Genomic DNA, 20,029 nt, shown 5'->3' on the forward strand with positions numbered 1-20,029 from the left:
CATTACATTCCAAGAAAACTCTCTCTCTCTCTCCCTGCAAAACTCTCTTTCACTCTCAAAGAAACAAACTTCACTCTCTAGAATTTGCTGATGAGTGATAATGTTTACTGTAATCTATATATATAAGGATTCTAAAGAGTTGAATCCTTAGAGGATACTATTAGCTCCAGACTTTTAATTTAGTTTGGATTGGAATTCTATGTTAATACATAAGGGTTAACTTCCGACTTTCCTAAACTACGATTTGATTTATTTGTAATTATTTTTTATAACAAAAATATGAACATATTTATGCATATTTATTAAATTTTTTTAATTTGTGTAAAAAATTATATATTTATGTCAACGCTATGAAATGAATAGTTATATATATTTACTAGCATTCAACCAGTGTGTTATGCACGGTTAAATATATATGAAAATGATATATATTAATATTTTTATAAATTTTAGATAATAAAACTATTTTTATTTTTAAATTTTAAGATATATGATAAGGATATTTATTAACATTGTATGAATTTTTAGATCATAAACCTGTCGAGGTGCAATGTGTGGGCCCAATTTAAGTAATTTAAGTTTGTAAAATTTTATGAAAATGATGTGGATATATATATTAATATTTTTATAAATTTATAGATTATAAAATTACTTTTATTTTAAATTTTAAGATATATAATAAGCATATTTATTAACATTTAAGTAATTGAAATTCGTAAAATTTTATAGTCTTAAGTAATTTAGGTTTGTAAAATTTTATGGCCTTTGGACTATTTTAAATTTGGACGGGACAAAGGATTGTTTTGAAAATTAAATTTTTTAGTAACTTTTTTTTGGAATACTCTTTAGTTCTTTGGTTGAAAAACTAACTTTTCAAAATAGGCTTAAAGGAAAAATTTACCAACTCAAATTAAATCAATCAGAGTTTACAATTCAAATATTCTGATTTGTATTGTATATAATATATAACTCTCGCATTGAATTTGTGCATACACCAAAACGTGAAAAATGAAAAAGTTGTTTTAGAACGTATATTTTAGATTGATTGTATTAAAGTTTTTATTTTTATTTTTTATATCTACTCTTTTATAGAAAAAAATTATGTGACTAAGAATTTTGTGATAATAACAGGGCATGTGTGCAAATGTAAAGCGCATCCCAATTTAATTGTAGTGAAGTTGGTGATCAAGTTGAGCTTTTTTCCCACATGAATTAATGACTTATCAATTTTCGTAATTATTATTATTTCTCTTCTAAAATTAAAAAAATGTATTTTTTTTATAAAATTTATTTTACCATTGAAGATGATTGCCACATTGACCAAATTTTATTTGTTTTAAAAAATATTTCAATATGACAATTTGAGTGAAAACTTATTTTTTATTTTTTGTTGAGGATTGGCCTTTTTTACTATATTTTTTACTTTTTATGAAAAGAAGTGTAAGAAAGTAGATTGAAGAGTTGATTTTTTGCAATAATTTTTTGGCTAAAATATCAACTTCCAAAAATAGGCTTTAGTATTTGTTTAGCATCCAGCTTAAAAAATCTCTTTTTTTTTTTTTTTGAACTTGTTTGTTTTTAATAATTTTTAATTTTTTTTGGGGGTTCGTCTAATTTAAAAGGTAACAAAAAATTTACCAAAAAAAAGTTTAAAAAGCCAAAAATACAAATAAATAAATGAGAATTCAGTACATTTTTTGTACTCATATGTATTTATTGATTTTTTAAAAATATTTTACTTTTTAGATACACCTAAGTAAGGTGCATTTAAAAAAGCAAAAAAAATTATTTAAAATTTTAAAAATATTCACTAAAAACAAAAAATTACGAAAATAAAAAGTCAATTTCTAGAAAATTGAATCTAGAATTTTTTTGTTTTTTTTTGTTTTTGAACTCATGATATATTAAAACCAGACGAAGCCTCAGATACATCCATAAAACAGAAAACAGCTTAAGCATGAGGAGGAGTATCAACCCTGCTTTTTGAACTCGAGAAACTCTCAAACAACAAGAGAATCCGCCAAAAGGAAGTTCCTTAAAGACAGAGGAGGATTCCTAATCCAATCTAATGGGAGAGCATCCTGCAACTTTGAGGAGGCAAGCCAATGGGCCACAGTATTAGCTGCTCTTGGCACCCAGGAGAAGGACAAAGAGGAAGCTTGGCCCATGGACCGAATATCATATAAAAATGCAAGGCACTCCCAAGAAGGAACCAGTTAAGAGACACAGAGTTCAATGACTGATTTGCAATCACTTTTCACTTGGACATTTGAAAGTCCAAGAGCCTGGAGAAACATACACGCTAGCCGAATAGCGCGGGCTTCGCCTTGAGCGACTGAAGAGATGTGTACTGTGGAGACAACACCATCAATAAGTTGACCTTTCCAATCCCGTAAAACCACTGCCAGGGAAGTCTTCTGGCCTTTGGAGGCAAAGCTAGCATCACAATTCACTTTTAACAAACCGTAAGGAGGAGGAATCCATCTGGTGCTAACCTGGTCCGCTAAATGAACATTTACAGGAAAAGAATCTACCACGACGGCCACCGAACAGCTTTCCCTGCAAAGAAGAGAAGCCTGTCAGATGACTTGCGCCGGGTCTACTTCAGATTGATTGAAGACCCACTCATTGCGAGCCTTCCACAGGCACCACCCAACTGTGGCAGCCTTGCCCAAACGCTCTTTGCTAACCCGCACATTAGAGCAACTCTCAAGAACTACCTGAGTCCACTGTTTTGCAGATAAGAAAGAAATGGACCTCGATAAGAAGCCAAGATCACACCCAAACCACACAGGCCTAGTCTAGTTACACTTAAAAAGAAGGTGTTTAATAGACTCCGGGCATAAACCACAAATAGGACAAGAAGGGGAAGGAGCACAATTACGGCGATGAAGATTCTCTTTAGTAGCTAAACTGTTAGTACACACTTTCCACCAGAAATTTCGGACTTTGGGAGGCACTAGAAGAGACCAGATCAGTTTCCAAAATTTTTCAGATGGCTGAACTGAAGTAGAAGCCCCAGAGGATACCCGTGATTGAAATTCCCGCTGAATAATCTGATACCCGCTCTGGACTTCGAAGGTTCCAGTTTTGGTGTGATGCCAAACAAGAGAGTCATCTTGATTAGCTGAGGATATGAGAATGGTCATAATAGATCTAGCATTCTCACCCCATTCTGGGAGATTCGGGATAAGAACCTCGCTGACCCTCTGGACATGGCAGTCCCGAGGCTGAGGAGTGAGAACGTGGAAATTATGGGACTGAGGAACCCATTTATCCTTCTAGAAAAGGATAGATTTGCCATTACCAACTTGCCAACGAAGTCCCTTTGATAAAAGCTCCCGGCCCTGAAGAATGCTAGCCCAGGACCACGATGGCCTTCTGTCCCTGAGACCTGAGAGAAAATCTGTGTGAGGATAATAAAGGCCCTTTAACACCTTAGCACAGAAAGAATGAGGGTTCTTGGTGAGTCGCCAAGCTTGCTTTGCTAAAAGGGAAAGATTGAAGGAGTGGAAGTCCCTAAACCCCATACCACCCTGAGATTTTGTCATAGCCAAAGTAGTCAAACTAGTCCAGTGAAAACCTCTATCCAGTGGATCACCTCCCCACCAGAAGTTGCTGATGTAGGAGTTGAGACTCTTACAGAATTTCTTCGGAAAAGCAAAGCAGGCCATAGCATAGGTCGGGATCGCTTGAATTACCGATTTAATTAAGATTTCCCGCCCTGCTTGCGATAACAAATTCTGCTTCCATCCCTGCATCTTGGTGACTACCTTTTCAATCAAATACCCAAAGGCTTCTGACTTAGATCTACCCCAAAACAATGAAAGGCCCAAGTATTTTGTCCCACGGATACTTGGAGACATCCCCAACAAATTAGTGATTTCGGACTTTACACCTTCAGGAGTATTTGCAGAAAATAAGATTCCGGATTTCTCAAAATTTATCGACTGACCAGAGGCAAAGCTATACGCATCCAGAATTGCCTTAAGAGCCTGACACTCCCGCCTATTTGCCTTAGCAAAAAGAAGGGCATCATCCGCAAAAAATAAATGAGTAATAGTGGGGCATTCTCTTCGCATTTTAATTCCCGAAAGCAACTTCTCACGAAGCCCATTGGATAGGGATAGAGACAAACCCTCGGCAATGAGAACAAAGAGGTATGGAGACAGTGCGTCTCTCTGCCTTAAACCCCGTGAAGGAACTACAGCCGCTCGATTTTGACCATTAACAAACACTAAGAAGGAAACCGTGGCCACTAACTCCATAACCCATTGGATCCAAACAGTAGCAAAACCCATCTTCCCCATTAAAGCTCACAAAAAGTCCCATTGAACACGATCATAGGCTTTATTAATATCAATTTTGACCGCCATTTCATGCATATCATCTCTCTTTCCACACACTTAATGATTTTTTTTAATTACATTTTTATCCTGAAATTAAATTATCAAAATATCCCTTTCTCAAAACCCTAACTCTAACTCTCTTAAACCAGCAATTTCCACCATCACCATTGATGATTTTTCTTGGTTATAAATTGCTGCGAATCGATTCTGATTGCAGCACATATCACAAAGCGAACATTGCATCGATATTAGACTACTGCCTGCATCAGAAACTGCAAATATTTGCTATGGTGGGGTGCCAATGCTGAATCCCATTACGAATTCGTTGCTCATCATGGGTGCTCTCACCATTATGTTTGTTTCTCCCTTGGTGATGGTGGTGAGTTGACTAAAGTACACACTGCCTTGATCTGATCAATTTTTCAGAATTTATTTCCTTGAAATGGAATCTTGAACGGTTATATAGATTTTAATTTCTTTTAATTGTAAGAGGCATTGTCAATTTACATAGATGTAACAAAAAAAAATATTTATGTCATCCGTAGATGATAAAACTCAATACTAGTTACCTTGAAAAAATAAAAGCGGTGGTGGCTTATTAAGGTTAGGGTTTGGAGGATGAAGATGATAAGGATATTTTTGGTATGGTAGGATGTGTATTGAGTGAAAGTTAATAATTTCAATTTATTTAATGTGTGTATTGAGAAAAGATGTGGAAAGAGAGGAAGTAATGTGTGGAAATAAAATTTCCCGAAACATTAGTTTTTTTGAATTTTCTTTTCCAATTGTACCCTTCTTGTCAGACTGTCGTGGGTCATTGAAAAAGTCACCAGTATTGGAAAAATTGACGATTGTGGCCAACCGTGGTAGTGATGGTAGTGGTGATGATTTGCACAGATAATTTGGTTAGGTGGGCAGATAGATGACATATAGGCGAATAGTGAGATGACACGCAGATAAATAGACAAATAAATAAGAATAAAATGAGATTTAAATTATAATTGTCATTTTAGTTTCAAAATAATAAATCTTGGACCTATTGGCCCAAAATATTTAGAATTGAACCTTGGCTTTTTTTTTGTTTGTTTGTTTGAACAGTGAACTTTTGGCTTGTGAACTCCAAAAATAAAAGGGGAAATTACCACGTGGTGATATTTTTAAAAAATTACTACGATACAAATTATGACTTTAATAATTAATATTTATAAAATTTAAATTGAATTGAAAATTTTTCAAGATTAATTAATAAAATAAATATATAAGATTTTTTTTTGAATAATGCTATATGCACGGATTAGGGTAATAATCAGTGTACTAATTGATGATGTGACATAATTTAAGAGGTTTTTGATATTTGTAATTTGTATAATGAGTGAGGTCAATAATAATGTCATAGCTAGAGTTGTAACATAATTTAAAAAGTTTTTTATATTTGTAATTTGTATAATGAGTGAGGTAATAATAATGTCATAATTAGTATTGATACACTAGTTAGTACAATTTTTTTTTTTTTAAGATAGTGAGAATTTTATTTTTTTTAAATAATAAATTTTGGTGTACCTACCGCCACGAGGGGAACTAATATAACCGCAACTTTTGAATTTCCCGCGAATTTGGTCTCAACGTTGAGGCCAGAGAGAGAGAGAGAGAGAGTGTGTCATCTTCTTTGGAACCAATGGCATGTCTATATAGCCAGCGCCTCCGCGATTCCCCGGAGTTCTCTCTCTCTCTCGATCCACCATTCAAATCTCATATATAGCCACTGAAACTTCTTCCAACCCCCACTACCCATTAGAGTTCTGGATCCTCATTCATTCCTAATAAAACTCACTCTTCTCGGATAATGCAGCCCAAATCCATGGGTTCACACAGTGGTTTTGCATCCACAAACCTCCAAAGTGCGAACAAAGACTTCCCCATGACTTTTCTTAACAATGAATTGTTGTTTGAATAGTTTGTTTTATCGGGTGCTATTCTGTGTGTATACAAGGTGTTTGATCTAATGCATATGTGACTGTCTCGCTTGGCGTTGTACTGTCAATTGGATATGTAATTGAAAGAGCTGCCATTAAATTTCCAAGTGCTCTCTTTGATGTACTTGTTTGTACCTGCAATCATGTTGATCTGGAGATGGCTTCCATTGTTCTGTGTTCGATCATTAGTGGTATGTCAACTTTGGAAAAACTTCATTATATGGTGCATTTTGGTGTTTAATTATCTTGGAGTGGGTAATGAAACTTCTTGTGTAATTTTCAATTGCCATTGCAAATTTGTCTCTATATCTCACTTGTCAGTATGTGATCATCTTATTCTAGTTCTTCAAGTTAATATGTACTTCCCTCAAAAGTTTTGAAGCCATATCTTCTAGACGTTTAACACAGTGCCGAAATGATCTTGTAGTATCCTATTCATGTGTTAAAGCTTAGTTGAATTTGACACTAATTTAAAGAATTACAATTAAAAAGTAGAATGATTGGGAATAATAACATTGTCAGTAGAGGAACTTGAGGCTCTACCATTTTGTTCCATTGTTTATGCTCTCATTGGTATACCTGTGTAGACGTCCCCGAACGCCCGGGAGGATGAGTCCCATTCTGTTCATATTGGATTCACTACAGTTCAGGACTCTCAAATTGTCACGGTTCTTAATCTGAACCAAAGAGTAAATCCGGTAAATCGTTTTGGAAAACAGATTTTTAAAAAAGAAGTGCCAAACATGGACTGCTTTGCCAGACACAGAGTCGCCACCTAAATATTTTATTTTGAGAAATTTAAGAAACCCTGACTCGGTGCCAAAGGCCACGTGTCCGTCATCACCAAAGTTGCCTCAGCTCTTGAACTTGGGTACGATTGGGGAAGGTCAGCTATGTGCACCCCCTCTCGCCCGATCAAAGATCGGCCTCTACTAACCGCGATATCTTGTTTTGAAAGCATTGTGTGTTCCTATTCCAGTTATTAGCCTAGAATTACTATGTTATGCGCACAGCAAACAAGTATAGACCAAATCGCCTAATTTGGAACAAAACATTGCATGCTTGCTACTCGTAAGTAGGTTAAAATGTAGGTTTTGCCACCCTCGGGTGGGCTTAGAAAACATGGTTTTGCCACCATCTAGTGGGCTTAAAACTCACAGTTTTAATACATTATTCCAATTTAGGTAGTTTAACCTCCATCTACAGGCATTCAAGCAGTTATATCACATAAGCAAATAGCCTCATGGTAAGCATGCTGTCATGGCAACACTCACACGCATGCAAAGATGCTAAAGCATAAGAACTTACCAAGTACTCCGAGCCAAAACGGAAACTAGTTAGTAATCACATGCATGATCCTAGTTCATGTTAAGATGGCTAATGCAACACATGCGAAATGCAACTAAGATAGGCTCGTCTAATCTACAATGACATGTGAAATGCTACAATTAGCACGTATTCAATTTGGATTTCAAATACAAATGCAGTTAGAATGATGGGCCGAGCCTGGTGTATGCAAAACGAATGAATGGATGCAAACATGCTATCATACTGTATGTTAATTGAAACATGCCCTAGACTAACCAACGAAAGCTAGTAAATAAAAGGGAAGAAAGATGTGGGGTTGGGAGACATACACACACTCACACACACTTATTACACAATTGCCCTCACTCGGAGGGTCTGAATAAATATTACACAACCAAATGAATACCGCTAAATTAATTATTACAGAATTCCTAACTAATTAACAAATTAAATGCAGAAGAAAGGTGGCCGCAGCCCTGCCTCGAAATGTGTGAATGATGCATGCTTGACTCGTCTCGCCCGGAAACTCGCTGCCGTAGCACTGCTGTCTCTGTTTTCACTGCCTTGCTCCTCTGAAAATTCTGAAAGTCTCTAGACCACTTTTGGATCATCCTCTAAGTGCTCTGGGATGTCACCGGCCAGAATTAAAGTTCACCGACCATGGTAATGGGATTATCGGCCAACTTTTGTACCACCGGCCAACCACTGATGGTCGGTCGGCACTGTAGGTGGCCGGCCAGCCATTGCTTCCTGCAGAATCTTGCAGTTGATAGCAGCAGAGGGCAAGCAGTGTATGGCATAGAATTTTCAAGCAAATGTGAGCATGGCCACACTCCCTATCATGCAATGGACTCAATGGAGCATGACCCTTGACCCTCGGGCCATCAACTACGCAATTCGAGGCATGATGGCCTAAGAAGCCAAGTTAGCTACTTAATGTAGATGCATGCAACAAACAAATGAGTGCTAACACCCTATCATGTTGAGATCAAGGGTGTTGGCGACCGAGGGTTGAGACGTGTTTCGTCACTTCGGGTACGAACACACCTCTCCCCTCATGCTTGGTTTGACACCCCAAACTAAGCGATGCAATGCATGTATGCCATATACAATGCAAATTGATGCAATTCATGCAAGGCTACACTAATGCAACATGAACATGTCAAGCATAAAACAAGACTATATAATGCAATTCACCTAAGTAACGTGCAAACATGCGAACATGATGCAATGTAAGCATGCAACCAATGCAATGCAACATGTCAAACATGCAAAGTGTGCAAGGATGGGCTCATACTAAAATGAGAAGGCCTCAGCCCACCCTAAAACAGTGGCCAAAAGAGTAAAAAAAAAGGCACAACTTATGCATGCAAGCATACACACACCAAGGCCTATCACCTAAGCATGAAAGGGGATAACTCTAAGCATACTTAAGGGCAATATGTTTGGACATTAAACACTCATGTTAAACTCTGAGAAGTATGCAAAAGATGACACCAAGATATGTTAGGGAATGGATGCAAAATAGAAGGTATTCAAGGCCACAAAAGAGAGCATTGCTTAACACCTACCCCAAGCAAACATGGTATGAGCTAAGCAACCCAAAATAAAGTTTTTATGCATCAAAATATGCCCCAGAACCCACTGATATGGCAGCCCAAATGACTTAAATAAAGAGGCATGCACACAAGCCTAAACATGGAGCATAAGACCACAACTCTTCAAGGCATTAAAAGGGTAACAAATGCAAGCATGTAGGCATAAAACATGAACTAAAATGGCATAACAAATGATTCCAAATCACTGAAATAGACCAAATGAGGCATGCTAACAACTCACACACCCGATGCCAACAAGTTAGAATACAAAGAGGCTATATAAAGCATGGCAAGCATGGCTCCAAAGACTCAAGATAGACCTTAAGCATGTTAGAACATGATCAAAAACTTCACAAAGCTAAGCCAAAGCATGCAAACATGATGGTCCAAAGTCAAGATGTATTTCTAGGCAAAATGGAGGAATACAAGGCAAGTGTATTATGCATGCAAGAGGTCAACAAACCGACATGAGACAGAGTTAAAACATGCTAAATGAACACCAAATAACTTCTGAAATGAAGCCAAACAAAGCTAGGCATACATGCTACCCTTATGAGCCAAAAATGCAAACAAAAGAGAGACAAAGGGAGAGGGGTGTCCCTTCCCTATGAAAGACCTCAAACCCTCTTCATCACCACTGAGATTTTCAGTGGTGAGAAGGCCAAAGCACAATAGTATTCAAAGCTTAACAAAGAGAGCACAAAAAGAGCCAAACAAGGCCTAAGAGGGGGAGGTCGACCCCAAACAACAAAACAACCTTAATGAAGTATCTTAAGCATACAAATACAAGACTTTTTTTAGTTATACACAAAGTCTAAATTAGTAAGCAAGATAGGTCAAAAGCTAATGCAAGATTGGGGAATCTAAAGCAAAAGTGTTACCCTTGAAGAACACCTCAAGAACAGCAAGTCCAGCCACCTTCTTCTAATCAAAATCGGCTCAAAACCTCAAGAATAAACCCTCAAGACCTCCCAAGTCGAAGTATGGTGTAATGGTGTGTGTCTTAGTGCAAAACTAAGAAGAAAACACACCTTTAGGCTCTCAAACCCACACAAATGAAGAGAGAGAGGGAGATGTAGAGAGAGAAAGTGTATATCAGATATATATATATATATGTATTTTTCTCTGGTTTTTGCTAAACCTCACAAAGGAGAGGGTTGGGGCTTTTATGTAGACAATGCAAAGACTAAGCTTCCAAGGGAAGCTATTCAAAAAGGGTCAAGTCTTCCTAAAGAAGCCAAGGCAAAGGGCCAAGGCTTCCTTAGGAAGCTGGGACAGGTGTCCAAGCTTCTTGAGGAAGCTAAGACAAAGGTCCAAGCTTCCTCAAGAAGCTAGACCAAAAAGGTACAAAAGGGGCAAAACAGCCACAGATGTGCACGGGGGCAGGGTTTGTGCATTCCAGCTGGCACAGCTGGTATGCACCATGCCTGAAAAAGGCAAAAAGGTGGTACCGGCCAGAAAAGGAGGCCATCGGCCAAACAGGTGGTCGGCCGGCCACACAAAGTATCGACCAGCCAATGGACTATTTGACCAATGGCCGGTAGCCTTAAAACACGGTCGGTGGCCTCAACCCATGGCCGGTGGGTATCAGGGGTAGCTAGCAAGCTACTCTCTACCCTCAGGTGCAAAAACAAATAAGTCCTTGGGGTAAAACCAAGCACAGAGCAAGCAAGTCGAGAGATCCTGAGGCAAGGCGCGTAGCCAAGACCTCTGGGAACTCAAAACAAACACGAACATGGATGATCACCGAGTGTTCAAGCGGTGACATCCAAGTCTTGAGGACGGTCAAAAATGGGGTGTCTACAACCTGGTTCTCTTATTCTCTCAGTTCCAGCACTCAGATAAAGCTTGTTTGTAGTATTTGGTTAAGTCCTAAGAAGCACATACACGAACATGGGTATGGACACAGGACACAGCGATTTTCAAAAAATTAGGATACAAACACGTTATGGTACGGCCAAAAAAAAAAAATTATTCGGGACTTTTAGGGTTAAAATGAATATAAATAGGATCAAGCGGTTAAGTCCTATATATGGTACCTACCACTAAAAATTCCTATATTTATTTCTTTGATTAGAGTTCCAATCTCTCAAAAAAATTAGGCTGGGAAAATATTGAGAAAAGAAATACTCCAGCTCCTTCTAGCTTTATGACGTACATAAGTTAAACTAGAAAATTTGTTGTGCTTTGCACTCATTCATTTCATATTACTTTTTTCTTACATATGTTGTGCTATATGGCAGAGGTCAAAGTATCTAAACTCGCATGTGCATCTGTAAATGGATGCTATTGGCGTGAAGTAGAACTATAGAAGGTTATGTGAAGTCTAATTTCTCCCCCCCCCCCCCCCCCCCCGCCGCGCGGTAAGGATTAAATATTCATAGCTTGATAACATGTAGATTGAGCTTACCAACAAATCATTTAAGGGGCAGTGAAATGAAAAAATAGCCTTTTCAATATTGAATTAGACACTATCAGAGACAAAGATATTGACCTAGCAAAAGTTTGTCCCTTTCATTAAAACAAGCTTCTCTATAACTCTAATCCTAGTACACTAATAAATTATGAGAATAACTGGTATAGGAGAGATTTGATAAATAGCTTGAGTGAACAAGTAATAGTAGAAATCATAGAAATAGAGGAATTTATGTACAACGATGAAATACTGTGGATGCTTCAATATATAGGCTTTAGTTCCTTTAACTCCTAGGTTATGAAATAAAAATAGCAAATTTTGTAAACTAGATATTCAAATAATATGGCAATGATGTCATCATCGTTATAACTATCGTTGCAGGTCTAAAAACATTGAAAGTGATGAAATACTGATGAAGCAGACATTTTATAGAAAATGTATCAACTTATTCTATTTTATGTTTATATTTTATTTTTAAATTTCACCCCACCTCATGCTACCTAGTCGTCCATTCTAATGCTAATAATTTCCAATGGATCATTTTAAATTTCCATTGGTGGTGGAAACTCACTCCATTTTATTATATCTGATTTGTGGTGACAAGACAAGTTTAAGGGCATGTTTTGATGGATATCTTTTAAAATTATTCTTTCTCCCCACTTTTCCTCATTTGATTGAATCATGGCTTTCATTATGTTTGATTTTACACTCAAATCTTTTATTAATTGCCATTTCCTCATTGGGTTTTATTAAAATCATTTAGTTATTACAAATAGTATTGTAGGACATCTTGCAAAGGAAGCATCGTGCCATTTTTGGAATATGTGAGAAAGGGACATACTAGACTTCTTCCTGTATGGATAATTAGTGAGTGTGCTGTACAGAGTTACACAAATTTTGAAACAATTAATTAGAATACCATTTTTTTGCTGTGTTGTGGTCATTGCAGAGAGTTAGGGATGATTTAATTTTCCAAAGTAAACTTGTGAAATTGGAATTGGTTGATTTGATTAAGGGTTTCTTTTTGTTTGAAAGCCCATGTTTCAATTATATATTACTTGGTGATTTTCTGATGAAACCAATAATTGAGAAAATATAAAAATAGAACAAACACACAAGCACACAATGATTTACGTGGTTCGGCTATAAGCCTACATCTACGGGCGAAAAACAACAGAGGAATTTCACTATGAATGTAACAATCCAGATTTTTAATTATTCTGTAGAATATATACTAATATTATTTAATCTTAGCTCGGAAAATATATAATTTATTATATATTATTATGCCTAATTTTGTAAAATAATATAATTATTTAAAAGTTTAGGGGTCAAAATATAAATAATAATAATATAGATAATATAAATAATAATAATAATGGGTGTGGTAGTAAAATAAATAATTAATTTTATGTTGGTATACGATAGAGTGTAATTTAATTAGAAATTAAATTATTTATATAATTATATTAAAATATTGGGTCAAAAAATAATTATCTTAAATATCTATTAAGGATAAGAATGAATCTATATAATTATGAATTAAATCTGAGTGAAAGGGACGCGTAGCCACGTGTTGGCTGATGAATGGCCTCACCTCCCTATGGGAGTAGGCGTTTCACCTGGGCGAAGAGAGAAGGAAAAAAAAAAAAAAAAAAAGAAGAAAGGAAAGAAAAGAAAGAAGGAAAGAAAGAGAGAAAGGAAAGAAAGAAAAGAGAGAAAGAAGAAAAAAAATAGTGGAAGTTGAGAAGGTCTTTAACAGTGGAAAGGAAGCGTAAGGTATTAAAGTTAAAGTGAGTTATATTATGCCTTGAGTTAGCAAAATGTATTTTACGTATGTTTTAACTTATCAAAATCTGTTTTATACAAGTTATGTTTTTAATAAAAGTTATGTTTTATAAGGTTTCAGTTACGTGGTTTATCTTCTGAACCCTATTTGTTTAAAAGGAAGCCCATGGATATATTTGTTTTACTTTTGAAGAATATTTGGCTATGACCTTATGTACAATTATATTTTGTAAGTACCACCACGAGAGTCTCACGCCTTGGGGGACTTAAATAACCATTGGCCTCTGTTTGACCATTTTGTGGTCCTCTGTTTGTCATGGATCCATTGACCTCTGTTTTGCGCGGACCAAAGTGCTGTGCGGAACTAAGTGCTATACTATTGTGGGAGCCACCTCTAGAATCCGTACGAGCCACCTCTTGAATCCGTACCTCTGTTCTGTGTGGACCAAAGTGCTGTGCAGAGCTAAGTGCTACACTATTATGGGAGCCGCCTCTAGAATCCGTACGAGCCACCTCTTGAATCCGTACCTCTGTTCTGACTGTCACACCTGTGACCTCTGTTCTATTCTGTTCTGTACCGTGGTTATGGTTATATATTTACATAAAATCTGTATTTCAGTTGCTGCCACTTAAATGAAAATAATCTCGGTTTTGCTACTTAAAGGATTGTTTGTTCCGACTAAGGTATCTTAAATGTTTTGGCCTAACTAACTATTCATGGTTATTTCGTGTCCCTTATACTCTTGGTATAATATTTTTCACTCTGCCATGTGCTTATAGTTGTTTACCAATTTTCAAGAAATAATGCAATTCAGAAATAGCTTTTGGAAAGTCTTAGATACGAGACTGCGGAATAGACACACACAGTATTTTTATTGATATTTTTCCATGTAAATATCGGTCTTTTTGGTCAATACATTTTGTAATAAAAATAGAAGCTCCAATGATTATTTTCGTACCCTTACTTAAATATTACTTCCGCTTGCGTTTATTGATTTGTTTAAGAATTGGCCGTAGGTAACTTCAGTTACTGGCCATCACGATGCTTAACCCTTGGGTACGGGGAGCGGGTCGTGACAAATGGTATCAGAACAATTGTCTTTTTAAGAAAAAAAATCATCATTGGAGTATAGGACACACGCACATTTAAGAAATGGGATAACGGGTAATTAATATCGAATTATTACATTTTGTTCGTCGATTTAATTATATTATAATTTTATATGATTACATATATAATAATTTTTTTTTAGTGTGCCTAATTTGTGAAGGATAATAGATATAATTTATATTTATTACAATAAAAGACGGACAAGAAAAGAAGGATGTCGGGCTCAAGAACCTACCAAAATTATAATATAATTAAATGTATATATAATTTTTAGTTCAGTATTCCAAAAAAATTTATTTTGATTTTTTTTAAAGTGTGTTCAAATTATAAAGATACTAATTTTGAAACTATTTTCCATCAATGAAAAGTTCATCTCAAAATTTTCAATTCTTGCATATAATTCTGTCATTGTGTTCACATTTTTATTTATTTTTATCATAAACGAACGAGTGAAAAGTTTTTAAATTCGCTCTTTATTTCTTATTTTGGCCCAAAATAATTTTTGACAACTAAATAGTGAGCTATTTTTGGTAAATTTTTTTTTGAGGTACTATTTTCTATCAGATTAATCATCTAATATATATATATATATATTAGAGTACGCAGCGGATAACTTACATATGACAAATTTCGAGGACGAAATTTTAAAAAGAAAGAAGCTTGTAACAACCCATATTTTTAATTATTTTGTAGAATATATACTAATATTATTTAATCTCAGCTCGGAAAACATATAATTTATTATATATTATTATGCCTAATTTTGTAAAATAATATAATTATTTAAAAGTTTAGGGGTCAAAATATAAATAATAATAATATAGAAAATATAAATAATAATAATAATGGGTGTGGTAGTAAAATAAATAATTAATTTTATGTTGGTATATGATAGAGTGTAATTTAATTAGAAATTAAATTATTTATATAATTATATTAAAATATTGGGTCAAAAAATAATTATCTTAAATATCTATTAAGGATAAGAAGGAATTTATATAATTATAAATTAAATCTAGGTGAAAGGGACACGTAGCCACGTGTTGGCTGATGAATGGCCTCACCTCCCTATTGAGGAGGCGTTTCACCTGGGCGAAGAGAAAAGAAAAGAAAAAAAAAAAGAAGGAAAAAAAAGAAAGAAGAAAAGAAAGAGAGAAAGGAAAGAAAGAGAAGAGAGAAAGAAGAAAAAAAATAGTGAAAGTTGAGAAGATTTTTAATAGTGGAAAGGAAGTATAAGGTATTAAAGTTAAGGTGAGTTATATTATGTCTTGAGTTACCAAAATGTATTTTATGTATTTTTTAACTTACCAAAATCTATTTTAAACAAGTTATGTTTTTAATAAAAGTTATGTTTTATAAAGGTTTCAGTTACGTGGTTTATCTTCTGAACCGTAAAGGAAACTCATGGATATATTTGTTTTACTTTTAAAGAATATTTGGCTATGACCTTATGTACAATTATGTTTTGTAAGTACCACCACGGGAGCCCCACATCTTGGGGGACTTAAATAACCATTGGCCTCTGTTTGACCACTTTGTGGTCCTCTGTTTGTCATGGATCCATTGACCTCTGTTTTGTGCGGACCAAAGTGCTGTGCGGAACTAAGTGCTACACTATTGTGGGAGCCACCTCTAGAATCCGTACGAGCCACCTCTTGAATCCGTACCTCTGTTCTGTGCGGACCAAAGTGCTGTACGGAGCTAAGTGCTACACTATTGTGGGAGCCGCCTCTAGAATCCGTACGAGCCACCTCTTGAATCCGTACCTCTGTTCTGACTGTCACACCTGTGACCTCTGTTCTATTCTATTCTGTACCGTGGTTATGGTTATATATTTACATAAAATCTGTATTTCAGTTGCTGCCACTTAAATGAAAATAATCTCGGTTTTGCTACTTAAAGGATTATTTGTTCCGACTAAGGTATCTTAAATGTTTTGGCCTAACTAACTATTCATGGTTATTTCGTGTCCCTTATACTCTTGGTATAATATTTTTCACTTTGCCATGTGCTTATAGTTGTTTACCAATTTTCAGGAAATAATGTAATTCAGAAATAGCTTTTGGAAAGTCTTAGATGCGAGACTGCGGAATAGACACACACAGTATTTTTATTGATATTTTCCATGTAAATATCGGCCTTTTTGGTCAATATATTTTGTAGTAAAAATAGAAGCTCCAATGATTATTTTCGTACCCTTACTTAAATATTACTTCCGCTTGCGTTTATTGATTTGTTTAAGAATTGGCCGTAGGTAACTTCAGTTACTGGCCATTACGATGCTTAACCCTTGGGTACGGGGAGCGGGTCGTGACAATGAATGTGCAGAATAAAATGAACCCTCATTCTCACTACAACCTCTCTGTACATAGGATTATCTGGGTCGAGTTTGAGACATTCTCACAACAGATGACTTGAAGCAACAACAATCATGCTCCATTAAAACCTTAATTGAAAATCTCAATGACAATGTTGGAGTTTGCTATCTCTGAAATCCTCTCGATACCCCATTACCGCCCCAAGGGATCCAGTCAAAAACTTCTTTAGACATCCCTTCTTTGGCATCTTCCACTAATCTTTTCTGCACTTTATAAGCATGAAATTCACCGAAGTCTTCAAAAACAATATCATTTGAATGTCTTGTGGCCATGCAACTATTAGGTACTTATCCATTTGATGCTGAATGTGACGTGAGCAAATAAGGTTTGGGAAGATTGAATGTACTCAAGAATGATGAATGAAGAATACCTTATGCTGCTTATGGATGAACAACTCTGTTTCTTTCCTCTTTGATACTCCCGATGAAAACACCATCTGCAGCCAAAACAAAGGGATGGCCTAGGAGCATATCGGCAGTCCACCGTGACTTCGGATCCCTAACCAAGCACTTCTTCAGAAAATCTTCCGCCTCTTCTGAGAACCCACATATAGCAAAGCATCTTGTGCAAGGCAAGGGGGGCAGGGCCCCTGTAGGTCTACATGTAGTTCCGTCCCTGACTCCTAGCCTAGGTTATGAACAAAAAATGCAAATTCTGGAAACTAGATATTCAAATAATATGGTGATGATGTCATCATCATTATAATTATCATTGCAGGACTAAAAATATTGAAAGTGATAAAATACTAATGGAGCAGACAATTTATAGAAAATTTATCAACTTATATTCTGTTTTACGTTTGTTTTTTATTTAAATTCCACCCAACAGTGCACCACTTAGTTGTCCATCCTAATGCTAAAAATTCCCAATGGATCGTTTCAAATTTCCATTGGTGGTGGAAACTCACTCCATTTTATTATATCTTATCTGTGGTGATGAGACAAGTTTAAGGGCATGTTGTGATGGATATCTTTTAAAATTATTCTTTCTCCCCGCTTTTCCTCATTTGATTGAATCATGGCTTTCATTATATTTGAGTTCACACTCAAATCTTTTATTAATTGCCAGATCCTTGTTGAGTTTTATTAAAATCGTTTAGTTTTTACAAGTAATATTGTAGGACATCTTGCAAAGAAAGTATCATGCCATTTTTGGAATGTGTGAGAAAGGGACATACTAGACTTCTTCCCATATGGATAATTAGTGAGTGGTATGCCCTGTGCGGTAGAGTTACACAAATTTGGAAAGAATTAGTTAGAAAACCATTTTTCTTGCTGTGTTGTGGTCATTGTGGAGAGTTAGGGATGATTTAATTTTCCTAAGTATTGAATCTGGGAAATTGGAATTGGTTGATTTGATTACACGGGTTTCTTTTTGTTTTAAAGCTTATGCTTCAATTAGATATTACTTAGTAATTTTATGATGAAACTTAAATTGAGAAAATATAAAACAAAACAATCACACAAACACACAATGATTTACGTGGTTCGGCTATAAACCTACGTCCACGGGTGAAAATGGGCAGAAGAGTTTCACTATGAATGTAAAGAATACAATGAGCCCTCCCTCTCACTACAACCTTTTTATACATAGGATTATCCGGGTCGAGTTCGAGACATACTCAGAACAGATGACTTGAAGCAACAACAATCACGCTCCATTAAAACCTCAATTGAAAATCTCAACGGCAATGTTGGAGTTTGGTATCTCTGAAATCCTCTTGATACCCCCATACCGCTCCAAAGGCATCCAGTCGAAAACTTCTTGTAGACAGCCCTTCTTTGGCATCTTCCTCTAATCTTTTCTGCACTTTACAAGCGTGAAATTCACTGAAGTCTTCAGAAACAATATCATCCGAATGTCTTGTGGCCATGCAACTATTAGGTACTTATCCATTTGATGCTGAATGTGACGTGAGCAAATAAGGTTTGGGAAGATTGAATGTACTCAAGAATGATGAATGAAGAATACCTTATGCTGTTTTTGGATGAACAACTCTGTTTCTTTCCTCTCTGATACTCCCGGTGAAAACACCATCTGCAGCCGAAACAAAGGGATGGCCTAGGAGCATATCGGCAGTCCACCGTGACTTCGGATCCCTGACCAAGCACTTCTTCAGAAAATCTTCAGCCTCTTCTGAGAACCCACTCGGAATTTCAGGTATTTCTTGAGTACTTGCTATTTTAAACAAGATAGTTACTCTTTCTGTATTCCGGTCGCACTTCCAAGGTTCTTTTCCAGTCAATAGCTCTAAAATCGTGCACCCTAATGCCCATATGTCTGCTTCTGGTTCATAATCTTCATGGCGAATGGACTCCGGGGCCATATACAGTGCAGTGCCTCTGATTCCAAGCTTTCTTCCTTTTTCTGTCAACCTCTCTCCAGCCTTCTTTACAAGCCCTAGGTCAGCAATCTTTGCAGTTCTTTCTTGGACCCTATTCATCTTTCCATTCAAATCGATTGACAAGTCATCCTTTTCATCCACAAGCAGTATATTATGAGGCTTGATATCACAGTGAACATAACCCTTGTTGTGAGTGTAACTCAGACCCAGAAGTACAGAGTTTGTGTATTGTCTGACCTCTGTCTCGGGTAGTCCTCTGCCGTAACTCTGAATGCGATCAGCCAAACTTCCACCAGCGGCATACTCCAACAAGATGTTGTACCATTGCTCTCCGTCTTCGATCGTAACGTCGTCCCCAAAACAGCGAAGAATGTGAGGACATCCTTCAAACTGACTGAACAACTCTCTTTCGATGGAAAGCAATTGGGAGTTGTTGACAGGGGCAGATTTGGCAGCCATGAGAGAAGGTAGTAGTTCATTACTTCTTGGTGGTGAAACAACTGCAGCCAGATACACCATTGCAGAACCTCCCTTTCCCAGTATTTTCCCTCTCCTCCACATCATTACACTCCAAGAAAACTCTCTCTCTCTCTCTCTCTCTCTCTCTCTCCCTGCAAAACTCTCTTTCACTCTCAAAGAAACAGACTTCACTCTCTAGAATTTGCTGATGAGTGATAATGTTTACTGTAATCTATATATATAAGGATTCTAAAGAGTTGAACCCTTAGAGGATACTATTAGCTCCAGACTTTTAATTTAGTTTG

General features: G+C 36.3%; 1 pseudogene; it reads right to left on the minus strand.

Moving 5' to 3' along the window:
- Positions 1-18,893: 18,893 nt before the first annotated feature.
- On the minus strand, positions 18,894-19,826 carry LOC114262320 (mitogen-activated protein kinase kinase kinase 20 pseudogene; annotated as a pseudogene).
- Between the last annotated feature and the right edge of the window lie 203 nt (positions 19,827-20,029).

The sequence above is a fragment of the Camellia sinensis genome, chromosome 11 (assembly GCF_055761805.1).
Source record: "Camellia sinensis isolate YWXY chromosome 11, ASM5576180v1, whole genome shotgun sequence".
Lineage (NCBI taxonomy): Eukaryota > Viridiplantae > Streptophyta > Magnoliopsida > Ericales > Theaceae > Camellia > Camellia sinensis.